Below are 10,554 nucleotides of genomic sequence, written 5' to 3'. Positions count from 1 at the left end.
ATTTTTCAAGAACCTCTTTCTTAAAAGACAAAAAACCTCTTTATTATTCCCTGTGATCTGGTTTCTATAAAGTGAGATTGGGGGGCACAGAAAAGGGAAGACCATGACCAGAATGTTGTAATAGATTACTTTAGTCACACTTTTTTGGTAGCAAGTGACAGAAACCCACACTGTTTGTATTTCCATCTGACCTGTCTTATATTTTCTTGAAACCTGCCAGTGCTACTTAATAATCATATGATCTTTTAAGTATTTTATACCCTTTGCCTTGGTTTTCTCATCTGTAAAATGGGGAACAACCTCATAGGGTTGTGGGGATTAAATGAGTTCAAATATAGAACTCAGCTGAGTCTATTCTTGGAACATATACTGGATTAACTTTTGCTATTTAAAAAAGAAATTTTGACATGTCTTATTGAGACAGAGAAACTGAAGGGACACATGAAAAAAAAAGCTGTTTTTTTTTTTTCTCTTTGCTTCTCTTCCGGTTCTATTCTTGCTAGGACCTGCACCCCTACCCCACTCTACACACACCTTGTAATGCAATAGCATATGTCCTCCTTGTAAGGGACAAAGAGATAATGATGTCTTTGGAGTCTTCCAGCACAATATATAACATCTAAGGAGTGACTGGGTGAGGTCATCATAAAGGTTCTCTAAGACCACTGACTCCAAATACCTTGATGCCTAGACGCCTGGCTTCAGGGAATGAGTGACTTATGGACACTTGGACCCTGTCCTTGTTCTGACCAGTTCCTGGGTGCCTAAGAGGACACGTGCACTACACCAGACCACAATCACTAATAAAACCCCAGGCCCCAAGCAAAGATGAGACATATACTCTTTTCCCTTCCAAGTCTCCTGGATGATCTGTCTGTATCTCTCTCACTCTCTCTGTATATATACCTTCAATAAACTCTGCTTTCACCTACTGCTGGCTCAGGTTTGATTTCCATCCTGCATGAAGCCAAGGACTCTCTTCACTAGTCCTGCGGGACCCCCTCTGGGTCCTCGGACTAGGCCTACCCACGTCATTATCGCCTCTATTGGATCGCAAGCTTCCTGGCAGCAAATCCCTAATTTGTTTACTTTTGCATTTTACACGTGTCAACTGTGGGGCCTTGTGTCAGTGTAGATATTTGGAAAATACTTGCTACGTGAATGTGATTGGATAGCTGGCTATATATTATTTATTATTTTTTAAAGATTTATTTATTTATTTTAGAGAGTTGTGGGGGAAGGAGGGGCAGAGGGAGAGGGAGAGTCTCAAGCAGATTCTGTACTAAGCACAAAACCCGACTTGGAACCCAATCCCACGACCCAGAGACCACGACCTGAGCCAAAATCAAGAGTCGGATACCCAACCAACTGAGCCACCCAGGCACCCCCATATATTATTTTAGACTAATTCCTTAATTGACGTAGTCCCTGAATTTCAGTAGTTTTGTATAGCCTGGGAAGTAGTTATATATGTTTGCCCAGAAAGTACACGCTCACCTTTCTTTTTTTTGTCTTTTATCCACCATGGGTTTCCCCAATGAAGAATAATTTTTGATCAACTAACTGGGAAATGACCATATATGGCAGTACATATGTTCTGGGAGGGATGGAAGTGCTTTCCCCAGACACTTCTACAAGGAAGCCATGTGGGAAAACGAGAGAAATAGATCACTAGGATCCTGGAGGGAAAGCTGAGGAAAGTCCTATGCTGGTTCTGTACCCTTAGCTTCTGAGAGAGAACGTAGCCACTAAATGCTAGAGCAGTGGTAAATTGGAAACTAGATCTATGTGTTTTGGATACCCATGTATTTTCTATGAGAATTTTTTATGCGGTATTTTCTGCTTGTTGTACACATGCTCTCTGTCTCTCACACACACACAATTATTCTAGACCATATAGTCTCATAGAATTACAGTGTGAGCCACTTGTATAATTTAAAACTTTCTAAGATATATATATATATACATACATATTTCTAGGATATATATGTATATTATTTATTTAAAGATTTCATTTATTTGAGACAGAGAGCATGAGCTGGAGGGATGGGCAGAGGGAGAGGGAGAAGCAGACACCCTGCTGAGCAGGGAGCCCGATGCCGGGCTCAATCCCAGGATCCTGGGATCATGACCTGAGCTGAAGGCAGATGCTTAACCAACTGAGCGACCCAGGTGCCCCTTTAGGATATATATTTTAAAAAGCAGAAATAAACACAGACAAAAAATCCAGGTGGAATTAATCTTGATAATATATTTTATTTAACTCAATATACCCCAAATAATGTGATTTTAACATGGAATCAATTTTAAAATAGTGAATGAGCCATGTTGCTTTTTTTCATTCTAAGTCATCAAAATATGATATGAGTGTATTTTACACACATGCAGCTTAATCCAGACTATCTACATTTCAAGTGCTCAGTAGCCACATATGGCTAGTGGGGGCCATATGGGACGGTATAGTTCTAGATCAACTGTATGACCCTCTGATGATACAATTTCAGTACCGTGGGTCCATTTGTGCTTGCTCTTGTTGGTACTAAAGTGCCAGGTTGTTATGATCTAATGAAACATTAACAGAAGCAAATGATATGAAAACAGTGCATTAGCACCAAGTGCCAGCTACATGATGCCATGGTCGAATGAAGAAACCAAGGAAAAGGAAAATTGTGGGAGAAGAATCATAGCTCAATAGATGGTGGTACAAGATGCCCTGCGCAAAAGAACTTGCCCCGGACCTGTCACTACGATATTCACGTTGCAGGTGATTTCATTTCACCCAAGTATAACCTGTCACATTAAGTGATGATCGTATTTTGATTTTATTAACTTCAAAACCATGTTTTTTTTTAAGATTTTATTTATTTTTTTGACAGAGAGAGACACAGCGAGAGAGGGAACACAAGCAGGGGGAGTGGGAGAGGGAGAAGCAGGCTTCCCGCAGAGCAAGGAGCCCGATGTGGGGCTCAATCCCAGGACCCTGGGATCATGACCTGAGCCGAAGGCAGACGCTTAACGACTGAGCCACCCAGGCGCCCCATAGCTGTGTTTTTTGATAGTTGTAAAAAGCTATAAACATAAAAACATGTATGGATTTATAGTTTTATAATAATTTATATTATTTAAATAATGTAATTACCATGAAAATATTTCCAAACAGCATGGGGAGAAAGGAATTCATGAAAGTTCTTCCCTCTAATGGGATTGTTCAAGTTGGGCATCTCCCCTGAGGATATGAAAGGCCACCTATTTATTAAAAAAACCTTTCAGGATAGCTAGATTTGGGGGTGGGGAAGTGAGGAGTCTGAGGGATTTGGGGAAAAACCTAGGTCAATATTTGACCAGGATATCAATATTGTTCACTTATGAATCAAAGATAAGATTTCTGAGTTGGGGAAGGGAGATCTTGAGCTAATTACCAATTGCTGCAGGGCAATCACCCCCTTCTGGGGGGCCAACACACACAGCCTATAGTCTACGAAGCCTCCTTGGCTCAGTTGTCTAAAGAGATCATTGCCCACCATCTGTTCACAGCAGATGCTGAAAGCAGAAGCTAAGCAGTAAATTATAAAGTAGCCAGGACTGCCTTTTCCAACCTCTCCCAGCGCCCCCCCCCCCCCCATTCATCACTCAGTTCCCCTTTTCAGCTCTCTCGGACAGAATTTGCAACCTTGCGTTTTCATTCTGTTGTAAGCGTCCTGTTTGATCATTCGCAGAACTCCAGCTTTGCCACACCGACCTCACCCACACGCGGGGCCTCTTCCCACGTGGCTCGCGGCAAGGTGCCCGCCCCTCCCAGGCTCACCGGTCTCTCCGCAGCAGCTCGCAATTTAGCCCCTGTCACAAGTGAGTGAAAAAAGACAGGCAGTAAAGTTGCTAAGTCGTCCTTGCCTGCTAACTCAGGGCTCAGGTGGCAGATTGTGAAAAGAGAAATCCCAAATATATCAGACACCGCAAACACTCAGCCAAGAAGTGGATGAAAAGTTTCCACTTTGAAAATATCTTAAGTCAAAGGTCAGACCTCTGCCAATCACCTAGACGGGTGAGTAAAATACATGGTCCTTGCCCTCCTGGAGCTTACATTCAGTTGGAGAAGACAGGTATTAATCAAATAACCACATAGCTAATCTTAGGAGGAAAAGCACAGAATGCATTACATTAAGAGACATAAGAGAAACTGGGGAGTCTTAGGAGATACCACTGAAGCTGAGCCTCCAGAACATGAGTTAGCCAACTGAGGACAGAGGGGAGAGGGTCCACGCAGAGTCAGCAGTATTCTCAGAGGCTTTGAAGTGGGTGCTTGCTTTGATCAAGGCTCCAAAAGAAGCCGTCGAATGTGGCAGGCAAGGGGAAAAGGGAAGGGAGCCGAAGGCAATCACCAAGAATCTTGGGTCTTATTTGAAGCAAGGTGGCCAGTCAATGAGAGGTTTTCAGAAGGATGATGCCAGCTACACTGTAAAACGCTGAAGCAGTTAAGAGGTTATTGCCATTGTCTGGGCGGGGAGATGGAGTTGACCTGGACTGGAGCAACGGAGAGAGGTAGATGGAACTGAGCTCTATTCTGGAGAAAGAATGTGCAGGTCTCAGTGTAGAGCTGAATGTGGTCAAGGCTGGATCCTGTGTTTCTGGCACAAACAACTAACTGGTAATTGGTTTGTCCCAATTACTAAGATAGAAAAGACTGGAAGGAAAAGCAGCTTTGGGGGTAGATCAGGAGTTCTGTTCTGAATGCGTTAACTCTGAAATGTTGACAATACAGATACACTCAGGTGTGGAGCTCAGAAAAGAGACCAGGATGGAGCTAAACCTGGGAGTTAGCAGGATGACTGGGTGGCTCAGCCAGTTAAGCATCGGCCTTCGGCTCAGGTCATGATCTCCAGGTCCTGGGATTGAGCCCTGCATCCGCTTCAGCATCAGCCTCCTTGCTCAGTGGGGGGCCTGCTTCTCCCTCTCCCTCTGCCTCTCCCCCTGCTGGTGCTCTCTCTTGCTACCTCTCTCTCAAATAAATAAATAAAATCTTAAAAAATCAAAAAACAACTTGGGAGTTAGCAGCATATAGATATTCACAGCCCTGGCAGAGGATAAAATAGCCGAGGGGAGGGTAGAGAGTGCCAGTATAGAACTGATATTTAAAGGCCACATAGAGGAGAAGTTTGAGAGGAAGCAGCCAGAGAAGTAGAAGGGAAAGTAGGAGGGGATCTTATGAAAGCAAGAGAAGAGTCTTGAAGAATAAGAGAGAAGTCAACCCTATTGAATGATCTCGAAGTTTCCAGTTAAGATGAAGACTAAAGGGAAAGTCTATGAAAGCAGTGACCATGGGGAAATCTGACAGCTTTCCCATCTTCAGGTTCTACCTCAGTGATTCAGGACAGAAGCCTTGTAACCACCATCCGCGTGGGGGGAGGGACCTGGGCACGAACCAGATGTACTGATGAAAACCTCTGTCACCCAGGCATGGCCTGCTCTACTCACTCAAGAGTAGCTTTCTCTGAAAGCATACTCTTTCTTGAGTGAGAAATGGTGAAAAAAATTCGGGTCAAGTTGCCTTTGCCATGGAGACCCCAATGACCCCAAAGTTTTAAATGCCTTTTCTCTCATATTTTTTTCACCATTTTACTTTGCTCTATTAATTCTGCCACTTGACAGCTATACACCGAGGGCGAGTTATTTCACCTCTTTGTGTCTTGCTTTTCCCCATTGGTAAAACAAGGATAATACTACATTAGGTATGAGGATTGGATAATACATGGAAAACACTTAAAACTGTGCCTCGTATATGTTGGCTATTATTAGTCTCAAAAACCAAAGTTTGGGTTGATGACTTCTTTCCTTTTCTCTTAATGTTCAAAAATGAATTTTCTTGCATCTTTCAAAAGGAAAGGAGGAGCACCTGCGTGGCTCAGTTGGTTGAGCAGCCGACTTTTGGTTTCGGCTCAGGTCATGATCTCAGGGTCCTGGGATCGAGCCCCCCACGGTGCTGTGCTCTCTGCTCAGTGAGGGTTCTGCTTGTGGATTCTCTCTCTCTCTCCCTCTCACCCAGCTCTTTCTCTCTCTAATAAATAAATAATCTTAAAAAAAAATAAAAGGAAAGGAAAGGAATTTGAAAATTAGATCCGCTATTTACTAGCCATATGATTTTGGGGAAGTTACTAATCTATCTGTGCCTCAGTTTCTTGATCTATAACATAGGAATATTGTAGTAAACTACTTTATAGGGTTAATGCGAGGACTAAATGAGGTATTAAGCATAAAGCATTTAGAACATAAAGCCTGGCACACAGTAAGTTAAGTGCTACCTGTTAGTTATGTTGTTCTCTGCAGCAAATAATTCCCCTCAATATCTTAAATGGAATAAAATCAGGACAAATAGTAAGTGTGTAGAATTATTTTCATGATAAAATACATGTTGTAATTGATTTATAATTAATTATGAGGAGATAATAAGCAAGAACATCCTGGATTGGCATCCAAGTACTGATGTTTGGGAGACAAGCAATATTTTCCATAACAATTCTTGGTGCTGTTCCCAGAATCATGTATTTTTAACCACTCTGGTAAAGTATCATCTCTATTTTTTAAAATAAGATTTTATTTATTTATCTGAGAGAGAGAAAGAGAGCACAAGCAGGTCGAGGGGCAGAGGGAGAAACATACTGCTGAGCAGTAAACCCGATGTGGGGCTCGATCCCAGGATCCTGGGATCATGACCTGAGCCAAAGGCAGATGCTTAACCCACTGAGCCGCCCAGGCACTCCTATCATCTCTATTTAAAAAAAAAAAAAAAAAATCATTTTTGTAAATGGTAAAAATTTAATGAGTTCTTTTTAGCTGGCCATAAAAACAAAAAAGAAAAGAAAAAGAAGGAGGAAGAAGAAGACAAAGAAGAAAAGGAAACAAAGGAAGGCTTGTTAGAGTATAAGCTTCCGGGAGAATCATGTCCTTAAATGTTCTGTAACCTTGTCAGGATTCCTTGTTCTACATTCTGGCCACCATATTCTGCCAGATGCCCTGTCTTCTGTCTGACCTACCAAAACAGTGATAGACATGTTTTGTGGAAGGGCATTTGTTCTGGATGAAGACACACCTATGTTTAATCCCGGCACTGCCGTTACTAGCTGGTGATCACGGGCAAATTACATTAAATTTGTAAATTTGTCTCTTCTACAATAGAAATAATAATAGAATGACATCATAGGAATGATAGGATTATGTGAGCAAATGTAGGGGAAGTATCTAGCACAGTTCCTGGCATGTGGCTAATGGTCTATGAATTTAGTTCCCTTTTTCCCCAACCTCTCACTCTCTGTCCCCTTTCCTTTCCTGCCAATAGAGTCAGGTTTACTTACTTCTCCTTGAAATTCTAGGGGCGCCTGGGTGACTCAGATGGTTAAGCATCTGCCTTTGGCTCAAGTCATGCATGGTCTCTAGGTCCTGGGATTGAGTCCTGTGTTGGCCTAACTGCTCAGCAGGGAGTCTGCTCCTCCCTTTCCCTCTGCCTCTCCCCTCTGCTCATGCTCTCTCTCTCTCTCAAATGAATAAATAAAATCTTCAAAAAAAAAAAAGGAAATTAGAAGAAAACTGAGTTGCATCATTTCAGGGTACCACACTGACTCCCCCAGATACAGAGGAATCCCTTAAACTGAAGGACCCCCAGTTCAAAAGACAGGAAAGAGAACTGAAGAAAGAACCTAAATCTTGGAAATTCTGAGGCTGGTATTCTCCAAACACAAGATCCCTTTTTAAAATTATTTTTTATTTTTTATTTATTTACTTTTGAGAGAGAGAGAGCGCAAGCATGAGCAGGGGGAGGGGCAGAGGGAGAGAATCTTTCAAGCAGACTCCCCGCTGAGTGTGGAGCCCCACTCAGGGCTTGATCCCACTACTCATGAGATCACGACCTGAGCTGAAACCAAGAGTCAGGTGCTTAACTGACTGAGCCACCTAGGTGCCCCATTCCCAACTTTTTAGGAGCTAGGATGTACTGCCTGCGAACCTCTAGGGCTCCTTTTCCTTGTTGAAGGCCCTGCTAAAAAGGCTGGACATACTCCTTGGCTTCTTTCTCCCCACCTACACTTTCACTATGGCCACAGAGGCAATTCCAGTCTAAAGGCAAGAAGAGGAATTTGCCATGAATTATGGGTCCCGCTGCTAAGCTCCCAGAGTCCTCTGGGCATACCTCTATCACTTACCACTTAACTGCTAACACAATTTGTCTTCCATCCCACTGGGCTAGAAATCTGGTTAGTCTGAGTTTGCATCTTACTTGACATTTTTATATCCTTACTTCTAAGCACAATACCATTCGTTCACATCTGTTGTCTTGAAGGTTCTCAGTACCACATTTTTTCCCTTACTTTCTTTTCTTGTTCACTGTATATCTGCCTTATCCCCAAGTGCCATGAGGGTAGAAATCTTACGGGTCTTTTTCTTTTTTAACTTGTTCTTTTTTTTTTTTTTAAGATTTATTTATTTATTTGAGAGAGAGAGCATGAGCAAGTGGGGGGAGGGGCAGAGGGAGAGAGAGAATCCTGAAGCAGACTCCCCACTGAGCAGGGAGCCAGACCCTGAGATCATGACCTGAGCCAAAACCAAGAGTCGGCTGCTTCACCTACTAAGCCACCCACGTGCCCCACTGGTCTTTTTCTTTTTTTAATTTGAAATAATTTCAGACCCATAAGTTCAGAGAACGCTCTTCACCCACTTCCTAGTTGTTAATATGTTACATTTGCCATATGGTGTATCAGTTTCTCTTTATGTATATACATTGTTATGGACTGCAGTGTGCCTTTCCCCAAATTCATTTGTTGAATCCCTCACCCCAGTACCTTAGAATGTGACTGTATTTGGAAATAGAGCCTTTAAAAACATAATGAAGTTAAAATGAGGTGGTTAGGGTAGCTCCAAATCCAATCTGACTGGTGTCTTTATAAGAAGAGGTGATTAAGGTATCCAGAGAGAGACAGCAGAGGTGTACTGCCTTAGGGAAAACCCATGAGAGGACAGCGAGAGGGCAGCCATATGCAAGGCAAGGAGAGAGGCCTCAAGAGAGAAAAAGCCCTGCCAACACCTTGATCATGGACTTCCAGCTTCTAGAACTGGGACAAAATAAATTTCTGTTGTTTAAGCTACCCAGTCTGCGATATTCTGTTATGACACCCTTAACAAATCAGTCTTTATACAGGTGACCCTTGAACCACATGGGTTTGAACTGCTTGGGTCCACCATGTAGAATTTTTTCAATAAATACAGTAGAGTACTAGAAATGTATTTTTCTCTTCCTTGATTTTCTTGATAACATTTTCTTTTCTCTAGCTTAACTTTTTTTTTTTAAGATTTTATTCATTTATTTGTCAGAGAGAGAGAGAGCACAAACAGAGGGAGTGACAGGCAGAGGCAGAGGGAGAAGCAGGCTCCCCGATGAACAAGGAGCCCGATGCGGGACTCAATCCCAGGACCCTGGGATCATGACCTGAGCCGAAGGCAGACACTTAGCCAGCTGAGCCACCCAGGGGCCTCTCTCTAGCTTACTGTATTGTAAAAAAATATATGGATATAATACATATAACATAAAATATATGTTAATTGACTGTTTATGTTATCAGTAAGGCTTTTGGTCAACAGTAGGATATTAGTAGTTAAGTTTCTGGGGAGTCAAAAGTGATATGAGGATTTTTGATAGGTGGGGGTGTGCACTCATAACCCCCCTGTTATTCAAAGGTCAACTGTATTATATTACGCTATGTTATATTATATATATATATTTTTCTGAACCATTTGAAGACATGATGTCTCTATTTCTAAAGCCAAGTACATTCTTTTATGTAACCACAATATGGTTAGGTAAAGCAGTAAATTAACACTAATATCATGCTATTAGCTGATCTACAGACTTTATTAATATTTTGCCAATTGTCCTGTAATATCCTTTACAGAAAAGAGAAAGGAAAAAGAAAAATGAAATAAGGAGGGCACCTGGGTGGCTCAGTCGGTTAAGCAGCTGCCTTTGGCTCAGGTCATGATCCCAGGGTCCTGGGATCTCTTCCCCGCCACCCCCCCATCAGGCTCCCTGCTCAGCATGGAGTCTGCTTCTCCCTCTGCCCCTCACCCCACTCAGGCTCACTCGCTTTCACTTCCTCTCTCTCTCAAATAAACAAATAAAATCTTAACAAAAAAAAGAAAAATGAAATAAAGAGAAAGAAAAATAATTTTTTGGTTCCAAATCACACATTACATTTGTCATGTCTAGACTTCTCTAATCTAGAACAGTTCCTCATGCTTTGTTTTTCATGACTTTGACATTTTTCAAAGAGTACAGGCTGCTTTTCTTGTAGAATGTCTCTCAGTTTGGGCTTGTCTGATACTTCCTTGTGATTAGATTAAAATCCACCAGTATATTCCAAAATTTCAGGAATATGGGTTTTTCCTAGACTGTTTTAATATTCCAGGTCTTTGTTCTCTCCTCTCAGTGTGTAAATGAAAAATCTGTAATAGTTTTTAGGGGACTTAATGGTTTAGGAAAAAATCACTTCATTCAATTTTCAGACTTGTGAAGAG

The sequence above is a fragment of the Zalophus californianus genome, chromosome 8 (assembly GCF_009762305.2).
Source record: "Zalophus californianus isolate mZalCal1 chromosome 8, mZalCal1.pri.v2, whole genome shotgun sequence".
Lineage (NCBI taxonomy): Eukaryota > Metazoa > Chordata > Mammalia > Carnivora > Otariidae > Zalophus > Zalophus californianus.
This window is presented reverse-complemented; position numbering follows the sequence as displayed.